The sequence below is a fragment of the Arachis hypogaea genome, chromosome 16 (genome assembly GCF_003086295.3).
Source record: "Arachis hypogaea cultivar Tifrunner chromosome 16, arahy.Tifrunner.gnm2.J5K5, whole genome shotgun sequence".
NCBI classification, from domain to species: domain Eukaryota; kingdom Viridiplantae; phylum Streptophyta; class Magnoliopsida; order Fabales; family Fabaceae; genus Arachis; species Arachis hypogaea.
In genome coordinates, this window is record NC_092051.1 from 37,570,348 (window position 1) to 37,591,512 (window position 21,165).

Sequence of the window (21,165 nt, forward strand, 5' to 3'; positions counted from 1 at the left end):
ATATTAGGGGTTTGGGTCTTCATAAGCAAGTTACATGTTTTCTGTAGTGGTATCATTGTTGCGTTAAAGGTATTCTTAGTTAGGAAGCGCATGGAAATGTGTTCTATGTAGTATTAACAAGTTTATTGTGGGTTCGTGAAAGTTGGCTTCGTGGTACATTAGTATAGTCCGTGCATGGGCTTTTCCGTGTTATTCATGAAAATTAAATTTTTATACTTAAACCAGAACGAACGATGACGTCAGTTAATTCCACAATTGTACTTAATTTTGATTAGTTGTGCATGTGGTATGCCAGTTTACGTTATATATTTTATTCTTTCGGTATCTACAGGATGAATACATTAACTCTCTATAAGGGAGGTTTAGTCCTGAATTTTACTATTGACTCTACTATGACTAAACATGTCTATATTGAATAATCATGACTCCAAAATATTTTATTCCTAAATTATATGTACATAAACTATAAATAGAAATGAATATACTCAAGATATGATCAAGATAAAGGTTAAAAATCCGAAACAATTTATTATGCCAAAAGTAAATTATATAAAACTATAGTATGGTTTAGGGTAAATTCACTTTAAAGGATCATGTTAAAACAAATTGGGGTGATATTCACAAAATTAAAAGGAAAAACCTATCATGATTTGGTAATAACAAAAAATTTCATGCTGATGGGTAGGGCGTCAATTGTTCTGTAAATTGGAGGAAAACATGATCGAGATTGTTATAGTCACGTCGTAATTGTCATCTCAAGTATGCTTACCCCGTCAATCATGAGGGGGAGCTGCAAGGCAACTTAGGGGTCGTTGGGTTTAGCGAGTGATAATGCGTTGGGAGTGGTTTTAATCTCCCGGTCAAAAGCATTCAGCCAAATTTATGCTTCGAACCTTTTGTACTCTACTAAAATAAGGCTTCGTAAAATATGGTGTGGACGGGTGGATGGGCCAATTCTTTATTTGGGCCTTCCAACTGAGACCAGCCCGACTATTTGTACGCGACTTGGGTTAAGTATTCTATCAAACCTCGTCCTCGCATGTATAAACTACCTTCAGTTTGTGACAAAATAGAACTCTTGTCGTGCAAGTCAACAGAATGGAAGGTTTAAGGGAATCAGAGAAGAAGGAGGATGCAAATCACCCCACTGCAGAAGACTCTTCCGCCGATGGTATACGGTATGGAAAATTTTTTTCCGCAACACCCCTTTGCATCGTTGGTTCATTGTCGGGTTAAAATCTAAGATATGTTTGTTTCAGTGACCTTCCAAAACTGACGGTAGAAGACTTAATACAAGGTGAAGATCCGTTGGTTGTTGTTTTCAACAAACTTTGCCGGGTCAGTTGTACTTATCCATTTCATCGATGGTAAGATTGTGTTATGTTGTTTTCTATTTCATAGCATACTGACTGGTATGGTGGTGTTTTTGAGCAGCATCTCATGGAAAATGTTAGCACCACACGAGCACTGCAGGCTTTCCAAGCCCGTACATTGAAAACGCTTTTCGACTGCATCATGAGCCACGGAAAGATACTAGAGATTTTATGGGAAGAATATGCGGACCAGCGCAGGAAGCATTATCCCCAAGCTGGGGTTGAACCGTGTGAGGCAGACTGGCCTGGAAAGAAGGAGGCTGTCGTCGCGATCAAAGGTATGACTACAAGGTCCCAGGCAAAAAAGACGTTGGGGTCGAGATGGGTCGTTGACTCAGATCATCCACTGAAGGTATTTTCTCCTTCATGTATTTTATCCATATTGTGCAATCTTCCATTTTACCTGGGGATGAAATGAGGTTCGCAACTTTGCTATGCAGAGAAGGCTAGACTTTGACAGTAGCGAGGAGGAGCATGGGAGAGAAGTGACAGAGGAGAATCCGGGGGATGTTACACCGTTGCTGTTTGAGATTAAGAAAGATGGGCTACTATCATCAGATGATATGCCTAAGGTATTTGTATATGCTTTCGATTTTCTGCACAGTTGGCGATACTTGATGGCTTACACTGTAGTTTGCTATGTCAATAGTTCTTGGATGTAGATTTCAGACCACCAAAGGGGATGAAATTTATCACAACGGAACTAGCCGTAGCAGCCTAAATTTTCGCCAGAGACCTGGAACAGGGGTACGTCCTCGACATTAAGTCGTAAAACACAGTGCACACGTATGTTTCTAACCGTATGCATCATTTCATGAAGAAGGATTATCTGCTAACATTGTTTTCGAATTTTTTTTCCAGCGAGATATTGTATTCTGGGGAACATTGCCACGGAGCTAGACATGGATTCTGGTCGTTGCATCCCCGTGAGGAGGTTGTGGACGATGTAAGTGGTGACTTATAACATGCTATTTGTAATGAGCATTCATGAGTTATTTAAAGGAATCATAAGTGTTCTTTTGACCAGCAAGTGGTATTTGACTTCAGCCATTTTTTATTTTTTTTATACACGCTTAGGTTATAAACCTCGTAGAACCATGCTTAATGATGAGCATCATGATTCTGTATGGTGGCTTCCGACCACATTTGCTGTAAGTGTCCATTGGAACCCATTAAATGATAAACACTTCCTTAGCGTACATGTGGCAATCATTCAGTCATAATCCTTATTCTATTGATGTAGCAAATTGCTTTGAACCCTTCCACTTATTGCAAGGAAACTATGGCCTTTATTCATCACAAATACATGAAATATGTTGACGAGACGGCAAAGGTTAGACATTTAACGTAGTTCATTTTAAGAAAAAAGAGGCAACTCATGACTTAATGGCTGAAAACGTCCTTTTTTTTCATCCTAGATTTACATTCCCTTGAACAAGGATCAACACCGGTACCTTATGGTTGTGGACTTGTGCGAAAAAGCTCTTATATATCTGGACTCTGCTAAAGACATCGACGCGCGTGAAGGCAGAATGGATCAAATGGAGTACGTGGTATGTAGTTGCCATCATGGTTTTTCCACATAGTGGTGTTTAAATTTATGAAACATATGTGTGGTGTAAATTTAATTAATGATCTGTCCATTGATTTCAACATTTTATGCTAACCCATTTTAAGATAAAGTTACGTACTCTTTTTTTTTTATATGTAATGATAGTTATTTGCAAAGTTAGAAGCGGTCTAACATATATATATCATTGAAATTGATTCAAGAAATGAATATAAAGATTAATAATGGCGTCCTTTACACAAATAATAAATAATAAAAATTTTTGGTAGAATACTAGAATATATTTTAATTGTTACTTAAAATTCAGTACTCTGCTTTGTTTGAATTAATTAATAATATTTTCATGGCTTAGGATTTCATCATGAAATATCTATGGGTCAAAATTTAATTCCGAACACTGTTTCCATTTTTTGGTTGCTTAAATACATAATAATTTTTTTTCTTTGCATCACACATATATGTATCTTATCCATACCTTGCTTATCGGCATTGTGTTTGTACATCACAAATTTCCAAGCAGGCATTTTTCCTGCTTAGGCTACTCAAGGATAGGAAATTTTATAGGAAGAAGGAGAGCAAATGTCCAGAAAGGTCAGAGTTTGAGGTCCGAGAGCCCATGACCAGCCAACAGCGACCAAATTCATGAGCACACCATATCCTCTGCATCTTATAAAATTCACGTTTTTACACAAATTTGATATCCTGATTTTGTTGGTGTTGATCGTACTACCCTTGATCAGACTAGACTGCGGGGTCTGGGTTACGCAATGGATGCAACTGTCTGAGTTGTGGACTTCGTACGATCTCGAGGTACCAGGCCATTCTAAATTTATGATACCCCTTGCATTACTTAAGTAGGTTTCTCCTTCAACTCTTTTAACGAACAATTATTCTTCGCAGATTGTAAATGACACCCACCGGATGCAGCTGGCGGTGGATTTGGTCATGTCAAGGGCCAACCCAATAAGGTCCAAAATCTGTCAAAGAGCGGTTGAATATTGGGATAATACGGTGAGGGGTTCTGGCCAAAAGCCTCAGAAGGCATCCAAAACAAATCCTCAAAGGCATCGCCGGTGATTAGCGTTAGTAGTCAAAGCCCAACCATATAGGCCTCTTCTGAGGAAGGCAGTTAGTTATAATATTTTGTGAAGATGTATGTACTTGAAGTGGATGTCGTGGATGAAATGTTATCCTAGGCCTTAGTAATGCGACCCGAATACAACCGTCCTGGGCACATGCCATTTTTGTTGTTTTCTGACTCGCATTATTGCAAGCATTAGTTCGTAGTTCACACGTGTTTGCATGCACAACTATGACAAGACATGCAAGACTTTATCATGTATTAATCATCTTATGCTAAGACTTTATATTACGTTGTTATATATCATATCAATATTTGTGTGATCTCGTTCTTAAGATAATTAAAGAAAGAAATCACCATTCCTTTTTGTCAACTTATCGATGTAGATGATAACAGGGATGAGGCCATCATATTCTGCAATTTTTATCTCCACATTTAATGAAGAAAATTTGCATATGACTTCCAATGACAATACCTCTTTTATTTTGGCCTCTAAAAAAAAGTCTTCAACTTTCCTTTGATTAGTAAATCTATTCTTCGTTTCTATTTGTTCCTTAAGTTTCTGGCAATTTTTTTACTTCTTTTAATTACTCAGGGTTGTACACCTCCCCTTCCCTATGTCGTGAACATTTGGCATTTCCTATCATGGATTACAGGACCTAAGTGTAACTATGAATTGGGCCTTTTGGCACTATTTAATCTGCTCTTACATTTATCAGGATCCAAATAAAAAAAATACCCAAAATCAAATTGTTGCTAAATAATGACATACATCGATGGCAATGATTCCTTTTTTTCTTTGTTGTTAAAAGGAATGGCAAGGATTATCAGCCGGATAAGTTACGAGGCCAGAGGAAGGCAAAATTCATTTTAAAGGATGGAAAAGTTGGACCACACCCACGGGGAATCATCTCCATTAGATTGCCATTTACACATAGGCATCCAAAGTACACAAGGCTAGTATGCCAAAAAATAAATAAATAACAGTTCATATTGCAATCACACACCTCCCCCATGCATCAAGACTTGGCTTCCGTTCTTGGATTCAGCTTCCTCAAAATATCCATGACCTACAATTAGAAACATCGTCACGATAATACCAATAAGGTAAACTTCCATTTCAACTAAACACAACACGTATCAGCTAGGCAAGATTTAAGCACCTTTGTTTCCCAGTCAAGTTCATTCTGATCGCCTAACTCTTGCATGTTCTGGCTTTGAGCTGTGCAAACTATCCGATCACCGTCACATTTTTTGTCACCACTCAGATGTTCCTCCAATACATCGACATCAACACCTGCTATAGTTACTCCTTTCTTGCAGTCCGCCTCAACATTCTTAACCTAATATGGATCAGTAAATACACAATAAACTCGTGATGGGTGCACAATTCATTAGTGAAAAACTTAGATACAATTAAAATTTTTTTTTTGACAAAATACAAATAGTAATCCTTATCAACTGATTATGTAGCGGGAATACCTCCGCACGGTCTGTGTTGGATATATCAGCACCTTTCGTGGCATCTGTTTCATTAAAGGACCTCCTGCTAACTGTACACCTCCTTTTAGTGTGCCCTGTTTTTCTACAAGTAGTACACCTTCTTTTCTTCGACTTTAACTTCTTCGAAGAAGGTGCTCCTTTCGTTCTAACAACCACAGGGTCTCTAATGCCGACATCAACCCTCTTCGAAGCACCATCTGTGGGTTTAGCATTCCCATTTTCCAGGTCCCTGCAAACGTTTCTAATCCCATTCAATGCAACTCTAAACAGCTCTTGCTTCTTGGCACCGACGAAAAGCATCCACTGAGAAGCTGCATAAAGGGCACCATGCCTCAGCAAAAAGCCCCTCTCGGATTCCTCTTCGATGTCATCAACATACTGTCCGATGTCCTTGGCATCTTGTCTCCATCTTTTAATTATCAAGCGATCGGGAATAGCATACAAATGCTCGTGCTTCATAACGAAAAACATGTACCTACAAGGGTACTCCACTCATTCCCATAACCGACAACGACATTCTAACTTAACCACATTATTCTCGAATAGCATCATAACTCGTCTTCCCGGGTTACCGTAGTCTTCTGTGATATACAACATTGTTGTGGAGACCCTCTTTCGACTAACAAAGTTAACTGTGCCCACCCGATCTATCTCTTTTCTAACCTCGTTGAATACAGCTTAGGTATACACTTTTGCAGCAGATCTTTCAATGGAATCCAAGCAACTTGTGATGACCGGCATGCCATATAATGTATTAAACTTTGCAAGAAGCTCATTGTTTTGGTACTCCCGAACAAGCAACTCGAGATTCTGAACAAGTTCTAGAATGCTGTACCTAGAAGTGAGGAATTTTTTTACATTAGCGTTGATTCCCTCGCACCTAGATGTCGTCCAAAAGCCAGCACAAAACTTGTTCCGCAGATATGAATTGGCCCATATCTCCCGCTTTTCGTAGATCTGGGAAGCCCATAACTTGTCACCCAATTCAAAGTCTATCACTGCCTGAGCCCACTCAGCCTCAAAGTCAGCAATTTTCATGTCAGCATATAACCACTTTGCAAACACATCCCGAAACATTTCTTCGTTTGAGTTCGAGGTTACATTTCTTTGTAGGTGCCACGCACACAGCCTATGAGTTGCTCGTGGGAAAACTTTTCGCACAGCTGCAATCATGGCATCATCTCCGTCTGTAACAACTACAGACGGTGTCTTGCCACACATTACTTCAACCAGGCTCTCGAGCATCCACGTGTAAGAAGGTATGTTCTCATCCAAAACAAGACCAAAGCCAAAGATTGTTGTTTGTTTATGGTTATTCGTGCCAGAGAATATGACCAACGGCCTCTTATATTTGTTTTTCTTGTAGGTTGAGTCAAACGAAAGGACGTCACCAAAATATTGGTAATCAACTCGACTCGCTCCATAAGCCCAGAACAGGTTCGCCAACATACCATCATCGGTGAGGTTGTACCTTGCCATCGACATCGGATCGGCTGTGGCCTTTCCCTCAAGGTATATGACAGCTGCATTAGTGTCACCATCCATAATCTTATCGCGTTTGCTCTTCTCGATGTAATTGTAAGCATCATTTTTGGTGAATCCAAGGAGAGAATGCCCCCCAGAAATTCCTGCCATGTACCCCAGTATCTTTGAAGTTGGTAAGTCGTACCGCTGCATCCCATCTATGTGTGCTTTGGCAGAATCTGACATACGACGAAATCCAGGAATCATGTGTACCATTATCCTGGGCGTCAGTGGGTGATTATGTTCCAGGTTCACCTTTCTTACCTTCCAGGTGCAAGATACCCAATCAAGATATACTGACAGCATTGCCTTGCAATTCGTGCACATTTCTGGACGATGTGATCTTTTTTCTATCCACTCGGTTGTAATGCTTTTGGTCCCTTAATCCAGCCTTGTTGCAAAAGAATCTTCGCCTTATCAAATTCCCCTCCTCATCTTTCCCGTAGTCACCCTTTCGAACCCCAAACCCAAGACATTTTCCAAGTTTTGCGAAGAAATCATAAGCACGTTCCTCACTCCGAAAGACCTTCTTACATATATCTCTTGCTGTGAGACCTATAACGTCTCCATAATCTGATGCATCATTATCCAAACTGGGCTGACGAGCTTCACTATCACAACCATTCTCTGTGCTATCATTTTTGCAAATTGATCCATTGCTTGCATTCCCAACTTCCTTGCAACCACCAGACAAACCATTTCTTCCCTCCATCCTCAACCCAACCTATTGGAATTCCAGCCAATTAATTTAGTTGAAAAAAATCTTTGAACCTTACAAATTTCTAAAAATTACTTGAAGCGTAATATAATCAAACAAGAACCGCTTGATAAGCAATCAACACATTCATGACTCAAAAGGGGCTAGGTGACCCCCACTAATATATGTTCACAATCTGATGCATACACATTTCCTAACTTGGGAAGCTAAAACAGCATTCATTCAGAGCCAATTAATTTAGTCGGAAAAAATCAATCTTACAATTTTCAAACAATTACTGGAAGGTTAAATAAACAAGCAAGACGCACTTGCTAAGCAATCAGAACATTCAAGAATTAAAGGAAGGTAGTCTATCCCATTAAAATATATGTTCACAACCTGATGCATACACATTTTCTAACCTATGGTGCTGAAGCACTAGTCATTCCGAGCTAAATTAACTTATGCTAAGAAAAAAATTCAATCTTACAATTTTCAAGACATTACTAGAAGGGTTAAATAAAGAAACAACACCCAGCTGCTAAGCAATCAAAACATATAAGACTCACTGGGAACTGGTTGATCCAATTAACATATGTTCACAACCTGATGCATACACATTTTCTGACATGGGATGCTAAATCAGCAGTCATTCCGAGCCAATTCCTTTATTTTAGGAAAAAATCCAATCTTAAAATTCTCAACAAATTACTGGAAGAGTTAAACGAACAAACAAGACACGCATGCTAAGCAATCAAAACTTTCAACACTCAAAAGGGGCTACTTGATCGAATTAACAAACTTTAACCACCAAATACCTGTATACTAAGCAAAGAAAGGAATCCCAGTATTGAATCCAACATACAGACAATAAATTAAACTAATCCATACAGTTAAGTAAGAGGTCCAACCATATACAACAAAGATATGAAAAATTAACAACAACAAATTGCAACTGAAGAAGTCGTACATCGGTCTTTACCAGGGAACGGAGCCCGGACGAGCAGCAGACTCGTACGCACGGAGGTGATAAACGGAACAGGTGTGACCACGACAACAAGAAGGGCGACTATAGAAGATCGCGACGGTGATGATACCACGCCTGCGTAGACGTTCGCGACTAGAGGAGAACACCTTTATGCCACCAACCCTACGTGACGGCAACAAGAATTGCAAACACTTATTTTCTTTCAATTTCCATAACAGGAATAATTTCAAGTATACACAATATTTATGCAAATGTTTCTTTTTTTTTCTGAAAAGGTATCCTATGCTAGTTCATTTTTTATCAAGGTTGCGAGAACGAAACCAGTCAATGAACCGGTAAAGTATTTGGTTCACTGATTTATTTGTTCGACCGAAATTCGACGGAGTTCAACCTGTTCAATTAAATATTAATTAAGGATTTAATATATAATTTCAAAATACTTAAATTTGATCATTTCTAACCTACTAAATTCAAAATTGCACCTAATTTCTACACCAAAAAAATTAAAAAAATTCAACTACCCATAGGAACTAATTATCACTAATTAGTAATCATCAGAAAATCAGCAACATCATCCTCATTTCAGAAACTCAGCATTTCAGAATAAGCAAACATCAACAAAATAAATAATATTAACTCAGCAACTCTGAATTAAATCCAGTAACTCAACTAAATCGAACTCCATTCATAATTAAACAAAGCCACTGATCATCACCAATCAGTAATCATCCGAAAATCAACAACAAGCCAACAACATATCAGTATCAACATCATCATCATTTTAGAAAATTATTCTAGAATCATAAATCAACAATCAACAGGATTATTCCAGTTTCATAAAATAAAAGACTATGTACTCATTCACGATTTCAGAAATCATGAAAATTTTGATGCCAAATGTAATTATATTTGTCTTAAATCAGTCTGCTTTCGACTGAAGTGATTTGCAAATATGGAGATTGGGACCAGCATCAAAACTTAGAGAGTCAGAGTGCTTACTGCTTCCCGGCGGCGAGGAGGAAGGGGAGTGACGGCGACGACGAAGGACACGGCCACACCGGCAAACAGAGAGAGAGAGCGCTTGAACAAGGGATATGGTGATGGCCACAGAGCTTCCACGCGACGGCGATGGATCTTTCTCCAACAGCAACACAGCTTTCTAGGACGGTGACGGAGCTTTCTACGACGGTGACACAACTCCTGTGACGGCGACGGAGCTTCCACGGCACGACATCGGCGAACAGAGAGACACCACGCTCGAGCAGAGGAGAGGAGATCCAGTGTCTGTGGGTTCTACGGGGGTGTGGGGCTACAGTGATTGCGGTGGGTGCGGCGGCTGCACTAGTTGCGGTGGGTACGGCGGCTAGTACGCTAGGGTTTCCTTGTGTTCTTTCAGCTTTGATTTTTTGAGTGAGAGAGAAGAGGACATGAGTGGGAGTGTTGGAGTTTTGGTGGGGGCCTGGGGGCTTGTCTGAGATTCGGGTAGATTATTCACATTTTTTTAAAAAGGCCAAAAATTGGACTGTATAAAACGAAAATACCTCATCTAAAAATTTAATTATCAAATGCCCACGTCCACAATTATAAGCCCAAAAAGCCCAACCATGAATCCAGGTAATAATTAATATAATCACTTTTTAATTATCAGATAAACACCAACTTTAATCTAGCCAAACTGACTGCAAAAACACAGTCTTTGTCAACTGCAAGCACAAACTCCAATGCAGGTGTGGGTCCCTTTGCTCGACATCTTCTACCCCTAGCCTTACGTGCACATTCTTCCATTTGACAAGTGGGCTTCTATACATGTAGAACAAACTACCAATCTACACACTAGCAAAGCCCTAATTCTGAATGCATGATATGAACAGTACATAGTTGAATTTGAATCAAAGGATGTTGATGTATAAGGAACATGAATTTAGAGAATTATTATGATTTCTCTGAAATTAATGAAAGTTTAATCCTTGAAGCAAAAGAAACAGCAAAATAAAAATAAAAGCAAGGTCCAAGGCTCTGAGCATCAATGACTAGGGAGGTCAGACATGATTAAAAGCTCAAATAGTTGTTTTCTTAGTCACATGCTTGTGGTGTTTCTGTGTCAAGTAATCCTTGGTTCATGAACCTTTCAATGTTAGATTTGATTTTATGTTTAACGCAATTTGAGGTATTTCAAATTTATGATTTTAATCTAGCTTTTTACATTCTTTTGCTTTGGTTGAGTAATTGGTGACACTTGAGTTATCAAACTCCATTGTTGATTGATAATCGGAATTTGCTGGTTGATTTGGATTCCTCTAAAGCTAGTCTTTCCATAAGAGTTGACTAGGACTTGAGGAATCCCATTGATTGGTCCACTTGACTTTCCTTTATTTAGTAAGGGTTAACTAAGTGGGAGCAATAAACAATTCTCATCACAATTGATAAGGATAACTATGATGGGATTTCCAGTTCTCATACCTTGCAATGGTTTTCATGATAATTAATTTACTTTCTTGCCAATTTATTTTCCTGTTCCCTATTTCAAAAACCCAAAAAGATACTTTTTCATAACCAATAATAAATCATACTTCCCTACAATTCCTTGAGAGACGACCCGAGGTTTAAATACTTCGATTATAAGGGTTTGCTTAAGTGACAACCAAAACTTTTGTACGAAAGGATTCTCTTTGGTTTAGAAACTATACTTACAACGAGACTTTATCTGTAAAATTCTTTACTAGCAGAAATCCGTTCGTCAGGGTCACTGTCTAAGCCGATGGAGAGATGTCTAACACAAAGAGATCCTCTATCTCCATTCTTGTTTGTTCTTTTTGTTGATGTACTGCACAAGATGGTGAGAGAGGCAGCCAAAAATGGGCGTATATCTCCACTGTTGGTTGGGAGAGATAATATTGAACTGTCACATCTCTAGTTTGTGGATGACACTATTTTGTTTTGCCCACCAAAAATAGAGACAATTTTGAATTATAAGAGTCTCTTGCGGTGTTTTGAACTCATGTCGGGCATGAGTATTAACTTTGAAAAGTCAAATTTAATCTCGGTTAATTGTGAGCCAGTGTGGGTGAGAAATATATGTGGGTTACTAGGATGTACGGAAGCTGCTTTACCTGTGAGATACTTGGGGATATCCTTAGGAGCAAATCCTTGGCTGGTGAAGACCTGGAAACCGATTATAGATAAGGTGGAAGAGAAGCTCAGTCTTATCAAGTTTGTGCTTAATGGCTTGCCAGTCTACTATCTTAGCTTATATAAGATGTCGAAGGGAGTTGCAGAAAAGCTTATTGCATTGCAAAGGAGATTTTTATGGAGTAAAGAGGATGGAAACAATGGTATACCTCTTGTAAAATGAAAAATGGTGTAGACGCCGAAAAAGTTAGGTAAATTAGGGGTGGGAGATGCGGTGATTAAGAATACAATTCTTCTGTTTAAGTGGTGGTGGTATTTTTCAAAGGAAGATTGTCATTTGTGAAAGAAGATTGTATGTTCTTGTAATAATTTGAATCCCAATATAATGTTATCAAATCAGTTACTACCTTCAAAAGGTAGTATATGGAAAGATATCTATTAGTTGAATTTCAAAGAGCAACAAGTGAAAGATAAGATGATTAGCAGGCTATTGGTGCGGAATTTCTATAACCGCAAACTAACCGGCAAGTGCACCGGGTCATACCAAGTAATACCTCAGGTGAGTGAGGGTCGATCCCACGAGGATTGATGGATCAAGCAACAATAATTGAGTGATAGACTTAGTCAGGAAAACAGAAAGTAATGTTTGGGAATTTAAAAGACATTAAACAATATAAAGAATATTGAAGAAGGGCAAGTAAATAAATTGGGAATAAAATATGGAGTTAAGGTTTCAGAGTTATCTATTTTTCTGGATTAACTTTTCTTACTAACTATTTTAATTATGCAGGATTTAATTCATGGCAAATTATGTGTGACTATACCCTAATTCCTTAGACCTTTCTAGTCTCCTCTAAAATTCATCAATTGCCAATTCCTTGGTCAATTAATTCCAATTAGAGGGTGAAGTTCAAATTTCATTTTATATGCCACAAAAACTCTAATTACCCAAATATAAAAGGATTATATGTCACGTATCCTATTAAGTCCAGATAATTAGAAGTTTAGGAGAAATTGTTTTCAAGCTGTTGTTCAAGTAAAGAGCTTTTCCAAGTTATACAAGAACACAATTAGAAAGAGGGTCATACTTCCGTTCCACCCAAATTCATAAAATAAAGAACGAAAATAATTCTTGAATTATAAATCAATACATAAATTAAAATAGAAAAAGCAATATAATCAATCCATACAAATAGACAGAGCTCCTAACCTTAATAATGGAGGTTTAGTTGCTCATGGTTCAGAGAAGAAAACTAGGATTCAGGTAAATTGTAAAAAATACGGAATGTAAATTGGAATAGAATCCCCCTTTAGGGAAGGAAAGTTTCTTCCTTTTATATCTAATCCTAATAATTTAAAATATAATTTCTAAAACTAAAATAATATTTTTTCCTCAAATTAATATTTGAATTTAAATAAGAATTAATTAGATAATCAGTAAGTCTTCAGTTGATGGATGGGGACCACTTGTCTCATCCATTCTGCAACTTCTAATCTGTTTTTTCTGGGCTGGAAACTGGGTCAAAATAGCCCCGAAATTGCCCCCAGCGCTTTTCTGCATTTTCTGCACGTGGCACATGTCACGCGTACTCGTCAGTTACGCGTACGCGTCGATGGTCTTTTTCGCGTGTCATGCGTACGAGTCGGTCACGCGCACGTGTTGCTGTGCAAATCTTCAAATCACACGTACGCGTCAGTCACGCGCACGCGTCACCATAGAAAGCTCTAAATCACGCGCACGCATCGCTCCTCGCTGTCATCTCCTTTAATTCTTGTGCTGTAGAAACTCCATCAAATCCAGCCGAATGCTACCTAAAATAAACAAAATTGCACAAGACTCAAAGTAGCATCCATATTGGCTAAAAGATAATTAATTTTTCATTAAACTCAACAAATTAGATGCAAATTCACTAGGAAAAGATAGGAAAGATGCTCACGTATCACAACACCAAACTTGAATTGTTGCCTGTCCTCAAGCAACCAAAACTGATATAGGCTTAGGATGTGAATTTGCATGAGAATGAGAGTTCGATTAAGCTCATGTCTCTTCTTATAGTGGGGTTTACAATTGCAATCTTTAATAGTTTTGGTATCTCACTCTCCTTTGAATCAGAAGGATGTCACTTTCATTTGGAATTGGAATCCGGATAATATTTTGAATTCTCTGATCTTTTGTAACTCAATTTAACCCTTGAACATAGCAATTTTTCTTTGATTCTCTTTTTCTTTTTTTCTCTTTTTTTTTCTTTGGTTCTTTTCACCTTGAGCCTAGCTGTGACTTTAAATGTTTTGTCTCAAGCTTTGCTTGACACAGAAACACCACAAGCACTTAACTGGGGAACTCTCTTTGAGTTCTGATTTTTTTTTTTTCAGTTATTTCCAGACAGTGGTTGATGAGCGGATAATTTATACGCTTTTTGGCATTGTTTTTAGTATGTTTTTAGTAGGATCTAGTTACTTTTAGGGATGTTTTCATTAGTTTTTATGTAAAATTTACATTTCTGGACTTTACTATGAGTTTGTGTGTTTTTCTGTGATTTTAGGTATTTTCTGGCTGAAATTGAGGGACTTGAGCAAAAATCAGATTCAGAAGTTGAAGAAGGACTGCTGATGCTGTTGGATTCTGACCTCCCTGCACTCAAAGTAGATTTTCTGGAGCTACAGAACTCGAAATGGCGCGCTTCCAATTTCGTTGGAAAGTAGACATCCAGGGCTTTTCAGCAATGTATAATAGTCTATACTTTGCCCAAGTTTAGCCGACGCAAACTGGCGTTCAACGCCAGCTTTCTGCCCAATTCTGGCGTCCAGCGCCAGAAACAAGCTGCAAAGTGGAGTTCAACGCCCAAACTGGCACAAAAGCTGGCGTTCAACTCCAAGAATGACCTCTCCACGTGTAGACTTCAAGCTCAGCCCAAGCACACACCAAGTGGACCCCGGAAGTGGATTTATGCATCAATTACTTACTTCTGTAAACCCTAGTAGCTAGTTTATTATAAATAGGACTTTTTACTATTGTATTAGACATCCTGAGTTTTATCTTCGGATCATAGTAGTCTTGGTCACTCCGGTTCCCCTCTGGGGCCGAGACCAATGAACTCCATTATCACTTATGTATTTTCAATGGTAGAGTTTCTACACTCCATAGATTAAGGTGTGGAGCTCTACTGTTCTTCAAAGATTAATGCAAAGTACTACTATTTTCTATTCAATTCATCTTATTTCGCTTCCAAGATATTCATTCGCACTTCAACCTGAATGTGATGAACGTGACAATCATCATCATTCCCTATGAACGCGTGCCTGACAACCACTTCCGTTCTACATTAGATTGAATGAGTATCTCTTAGATCTCTTAATCGGAATCTTCGTGGTGTAAGCTAGAATGATGGTGGCATTCAAGAGAATCCGGAAAGTCTAAACCTTGTCTGTGGTATTCCGAGTAGGATTCAATGACTGAATGACTGTGACGAGCTTCAAACTCGTGATTGCTGGGCGTAGTGACAGACGCAAAAGGATAGTAAATCCTATTCCAACATGATCGAGAACCGACAGATGAATAGCCGTGCCGTGACAGGGTGCGTTGACCATTTTCACTGAGAGGATAGGATATAACCATTGACAAGGGTGATGCCTCCAGACGATTAGCCGTGCCGTGACAGGGCATTTGGATCATTTTCCCGAGAGAAGACCGAAAGTAGCCCTTGACAATGGTGACGCATTACATAAAGCCAGCCATGGAAAGGAGTAAGACTGATTGGATGAAGATAGCAGGAAAGCAGAGGTTCAGAGGAACGAAAGCATCTCTATTCGCTTATCTGAAATTCTCACCAAAGCTTTACATAAGTATTTCTATCCCTATTTTATTTATTATTTTCGAAACCCCATTACTATTTTATATCCGCCTGACTGAGATTTACAAGGTGACCATAGCTTGCTTCATACCAACATTCTCCATGGGATTCGACCCTTACTCACGTAAGGTATTACTTGGACGACCCAGTGCACTTGCTGGTTAGTTGTGCGAAGTTGTGAACCATGGTATTGGCATCATGTTTTTGGCGCCATTACCAGGGAAAGAAAGAGCGATGAATTTTACATAATCAAAGTGTAATCAAAATTTCTGCGCACCAAGTTTTTGGCGCCGTTGCCGGGGATTGTTCGAGTTTGGACAACTGACGGTTCATCTTGTCGCTCAGATTAGGTAATTTTCTTTTTGTTTTGTCTTCAAAAATTTTTCTTTTGTTTTCGAAAAAAAATAAAAAAAATAAAATAAAAATAATGTTTTCAAAAATAAATTATTCTATGGCTTCAAAACTTTCAAGAATGAATTCTAGAGTTTCATGGTAACATGTTGAATCCTATCTGGCTGAAAAGCCATACCCAAACTCCTTTGGGATTGGTCTTCAACTAATCACCTCAATGGATGTTAATCCATTCTAAAGCTTGACTGGCTATTAAGCCATGTCTAACCCTCAGATTGGAGCTTTAGACTAAAGAGTACAAGATTCCTGGAATTCATATGAAAAAATTTTTGAATCCTTATTTGTTCTTTTTCAAAATGATTTTCGAAAATTTTAAAATAAAAATACAAAAAAATCATAAAATCATAAAAATCAAAAATATTTTGTGTTTCTTGTTTGAGTCTTGAGTCATGTTATAAGTTTGGTGTCAATTGCATGTGCATCTTGCATTTTTTGAAAATTTTCATGCATTCATAGTGTTCTTGGTAAGTCTTCTTGTTTGATCTTTGCATTTGCATGTTTTGTGTCTTTTCTTGTTTTTCATATGCATTCCTGAATTCTTTATGTCTAAGCATTAAAGAATTCTAAGTTTGGTGTCTTGCATATTTTCTTTGTATTAAAAATTTTTCAAAAATGTGTTCTTGATGTTCATCATGATCTTCATAGTGTTCTTGGTGTTCATCTTGACATTCATAGCATTCTTGCATGCATTCATTGTTTTGATCCATAACTTTCATGCATTGCATCATTTTTCTTGTTTTTCTCTCTCATCATAAAAATTCAAAAATAAAAAAAATATCTTTCCCTTTTTCTCTCTTAAAATTTCGAAAATTAGATTTGACTTTTTCAAAAATTTTAAAAATCTAGTTGTTTTTATGAGTCAAATCAAATTTTCAATTTAAAAATCTCATCTTTTCCAAAATCTTTTTCAAAAATCAAATCTTTTTCAGATTTCTTAGTTATTTTCGAAAATTCCAAAAATATTTTTCAAAAATCTTTTTCTTATTTTTATATCAAATTTTCGAAAATAACATAATCAATTAATGTTTTGATTCAAAAATTTCAAGTTTGTTACTTACTTGTTAAGAAAGATTCAAACTTTAAGTTCTAGAATCATATCTTGTGATTTCTTGTGAATCAAGTCATTAATTGTGATTTTAAAAATTCAAATCTTTTCAAAAACTAATTCCTATCATATCTTTTCAAAAATATCTTCTTATCTCACCTTTTTCAAAAAAATTGATTTCAAAATATCTCTTCTAACTTCCTAACTTCTTATCTTTTAAAAATTTGTTTCAACTAACTAACTAACTTTTTGTTTGTTTCTTATCTTTTTCAAAACCACCTAACTAACTCTCTCTCTCTAATTTTCGAAAATATCTCCCCCCTTTTTCAAAATTTCTTTTTAATTAACTAATTATTTTAATTTTTGATTATCGAAAATTACTAAGACTTTTCAAAAATTATTTTCAAAAATAACTAACTCTTTTTCAAAAGTAATTTTCAAAAATTCTCCATCTCTCTCATCTCCTTCTATTTATTTATTCATCTACTAACACTTCATCTCACCCAAATTCGAACCCCCTCTTCCATCTGTGTTTGAATTTCTTCTTCTTCTTTTCTTCTAACTCACACTGGGACCTCTATACTGTGGTAAAAAGGACCCCTATTATTATTATTTTTCTATTCTCTCTTTTTCATATGAGCAGGAGCAAGGACAAGAACATTCTTGTTGAAGCAGATCCAGAACCTGAAAGGACTCTGAAAAGAAAATTAAGAAAAGCTAAATTACAACAATCCAGAGAGAACCTTTCAGAAATTTTCGAACAGGAAGAAGAGATGGCAGCCGAAAATAATAATAATGCAAGGAGAATACTTGTTGACTTTACTGCACCTAACTCCAATTTACATGGAAGGAGCATCTCCATTCCTACCGCTGGAGCAAACAACTTTGAGCTGAAACCTCAGCTAGTTTCTCTGATGCAGCAGAACTGCAAGTTTCATGGACTTCCATCTGAAGATCCTTTTCAGTTCTTAACTGAATTCTTGCAGATCTGTGATACTGTTAAGACTAATGGAGTAGATCTTGAAGTCTACAGGCTCATGCTTTTCCCATTTGCTGTAAGAGACAGACCTAGAATCTGGTTGGAATCTCAACCCAAAGATAGTCTGAACTCTTGGGAGAAGCTGGTCAAGGCTTTCTTAGCCAAGTTCTTTCCTCCTCAAAAGCTGAGCAAGCTTAGAGCTGATGTTCAAACCTTCAGACAGAAAGAAGGTGAATCCCTCTATGAAGCTTGGGAAAGATACAAATAGTTGACCAAAAAGTGTCCTTCTGACATGCTTTCAGAATGGACCATCCTGGATATATTCTATGATGGTCTGTCTGAGTTATCAAAGATGTCATTAGATACTTCTGCAGGTAGATCCATTCACCTAAAGAAAACGCCTGCAGAAGCTCAAGAACTCATTGACATGGTTGCAAATAACCAGTTCATGTACACTTCTGAAAGGAATCCTGTGAATAATGGGACGCCTATGAAGAAGGGAGTTCTTGAAGTTGATGCTCTGAATGCCATATTGGCTCAGAACAAAATATTGACTCAGCAAGTCAATATGATTTCTCAGAGTCTGAATGGAATGCAAGCTGCATCCAACAGTACTCAAGAGGCATCTTCTGAAGAAGAAGCTTATGATCCTGAGAACCCTGCAATAGCAGAGGTGAATTACTTAGGTGAACCTTATGGAAACACCTATAACTCATCATGGAGAAATCATCCAAATTTCTCATGGAAGGATCAAAAGCCTCAACAAGGCTTTAATAATGGTGGAAGAAACAGGTTTAACAATAATAAACCTTTTCCATCATCCACTCAGCAACAGACAGAGAACTCTGAACAAAATACTTCTAATTTAGCAAATTTAGTCTCTGATCTATCTAAGGCCACTGTAGTTTCATGAATGAAACAAGGTCTTCCATTAGAAATTTGGAAGCACAAGTGGGCCAGCTGAGTAAAAGGATCACTGAAATCCCTCCTAGTACTCTCCCAAGCAATACAGAAGAGAATCCAAAAGGAGAGTGCAAGGCCATTGACATAAGCACCATGGCCGAACCTGTAAGGGAAGGAGAGGACGTGAATCCCAAGGAGGAAGACCTCCTGGGACATCCAGTGATCAATAAGGAGTTTCCCTCTGAGGAACCAAAGGAATCTGAGGCTCATCTAGAGAACATAGAGATTCCATTAAACCTCCTTATGCCATTCATGAGCTCTGATGAGTATTCCTCTTCTGAAGAGAATGAGGATGTTACTGAAGAGCAAGCTGCCAAGTTCCTTGGTGCAATCATGAAGCTGAATGCCAAATTATTTGGTATTGAGACTTGGGAAGATGAACCTCCCTTGTTCACCAATGAACTAAGTGATCTGGATCAACTGATATTGCCTCAGAAGAGATAGGATCCTGGAAAGTTCATAATACCTTGTATTATAGGCACCATGATCTTTAAGGCTCTGTGTGACCTTGGTTCAGGAATAAACCTCATGCCCCTCTCTGTAATAGAGAAACCGGGAATCTATGGGGTGCAAGCTGCTAAAATCTCATTAGAGATGGCAGACAATTCAAGAAAACATGCTTATGGACAAGTAGAGGACGTGTTAGTAAAGGTTGAAGGCCTTTACATCCCTGCTGATTTCATAGTCTTAGATACTGGGAAGGAAGAGGATGAATCCATCATCCTAGGAAGACCTTTCCTAGCCACAGCAAGAGCTGTGATTGATGTGGACAGAGGAGAATTGATCCTTCAATTAAATAAGGACAACCTTGTGTTTACAACTCAAGGATCTCTCTCTGCATCCATGGAGAGGAAGCAGAAAAAGCTTCTCTCAAAACAGAGTCAAACAAAGCCCCCACAGTTAAACTCTAAGTTTGGTGTTGAACTCCCATATCCAAACTCTAAGTTTGGTGTTGGAGGGTCTCAACAATGCTCTAAACATCTGTGAGGCTCCATGAGAGCCCACTGTCAAGCTATTGACATTAAAGAAGCGCTTGTTGGGAGGCAACCCAATTTTTATTTATCTAACTATATTTTTCTTAGTTATATGTCTTTATAGGTTCATGATCATGTGGAGTCACAAAATAAACAAAAAAATTTAAAACGGAATCAAAAACAGCAGAAGAAAAATCACACCCTGGAGGAGCATCTGTCTGGCGTTCAACACTAGAACAGAGCATGGTTCTGGCGCTGAACGCCCAAAATGGGCAGTGTCTGGGCGCTGAACGCCCAAAATGGGCAGCATCTGGGCGTTGGACGCCAGAATTGCACCCTGGAGAAAAGCTGGCGCTGAACGCCTAAAACAGGCATGGTTCTGGCGTTCAACGCCAGAAATAGCCAACAAATGGGCGTTGAACGCCCAAAATGGGCACCAACCTGGCGCTGAACGCCCAGAGTTGTGTGCAAGGGCATTTTACATGCCTAATTTGGTGCAAGGTTGTAAATCCTTGAACACCTCAGGATCTGTGGACTCCACAGGATCATCTTAGGATCTGTGGACCCCACAGGATCTCCACCTACCTCCACTCACTTCTTCTCACCCCTCTTTCACACAATCCCATAAACACTCTTCCCCAAAACCCTTCACCAATCACCTCAATCTCTCTTCCCCATCACCTCTTCACCACTCACATCCATCCACTCTTCCCCATAAACCTAGCTCATAAACTCCACCTACCTTCAAAATTCAAGATCAATTTTCCACCCAAACCCACCCTAAATGGCCGAACCTTAACCCCCCTCCCTTCCCTATATAAAGCCTTCCATTCTTCCTCATTTTCACACAACACAACCCTCTCTTCTCTTCTTGGCCGAAACACAACCCTTCTCCCTCTCCTCCATTTCTTCTTCTTCTTCTTCTATTCTTTCTTCTCTTGCTCGAGGGCGAGAAAAATTCTAAGTTTGGTGTGGTAAAAGCATAAACTTTTTGTTTTTCCATTACCATTGATGGCACCTAAGACCAGAGAATCCTCTAGAAAAGGAAAAGGGAAGACAAAAGCTTCCACCTCCGAG

The 21,165-nt window shown here is 38.3% G+C and overlaps 1 non-coding gene across 1 annotated transcript; it reads right to left on the reverse strand.

Moving 5' to 3' along the window:
* Window positions 1-18,341: 18,341 nt before the first annotated feature.
* LOC112760650 (small nucleolar RNA R71) lies at window positions 18,342-18,449 on the reverse strand. Its single transcript, XR_003181081.1, has one exon. It is a non-coding gene; the product is annotated as a small nucleolar RNA R71 (small nucleolar RNA).
* Between the last annotated feature and the right edge of the window lie 2,716 nt (window positions 18,450-21,165).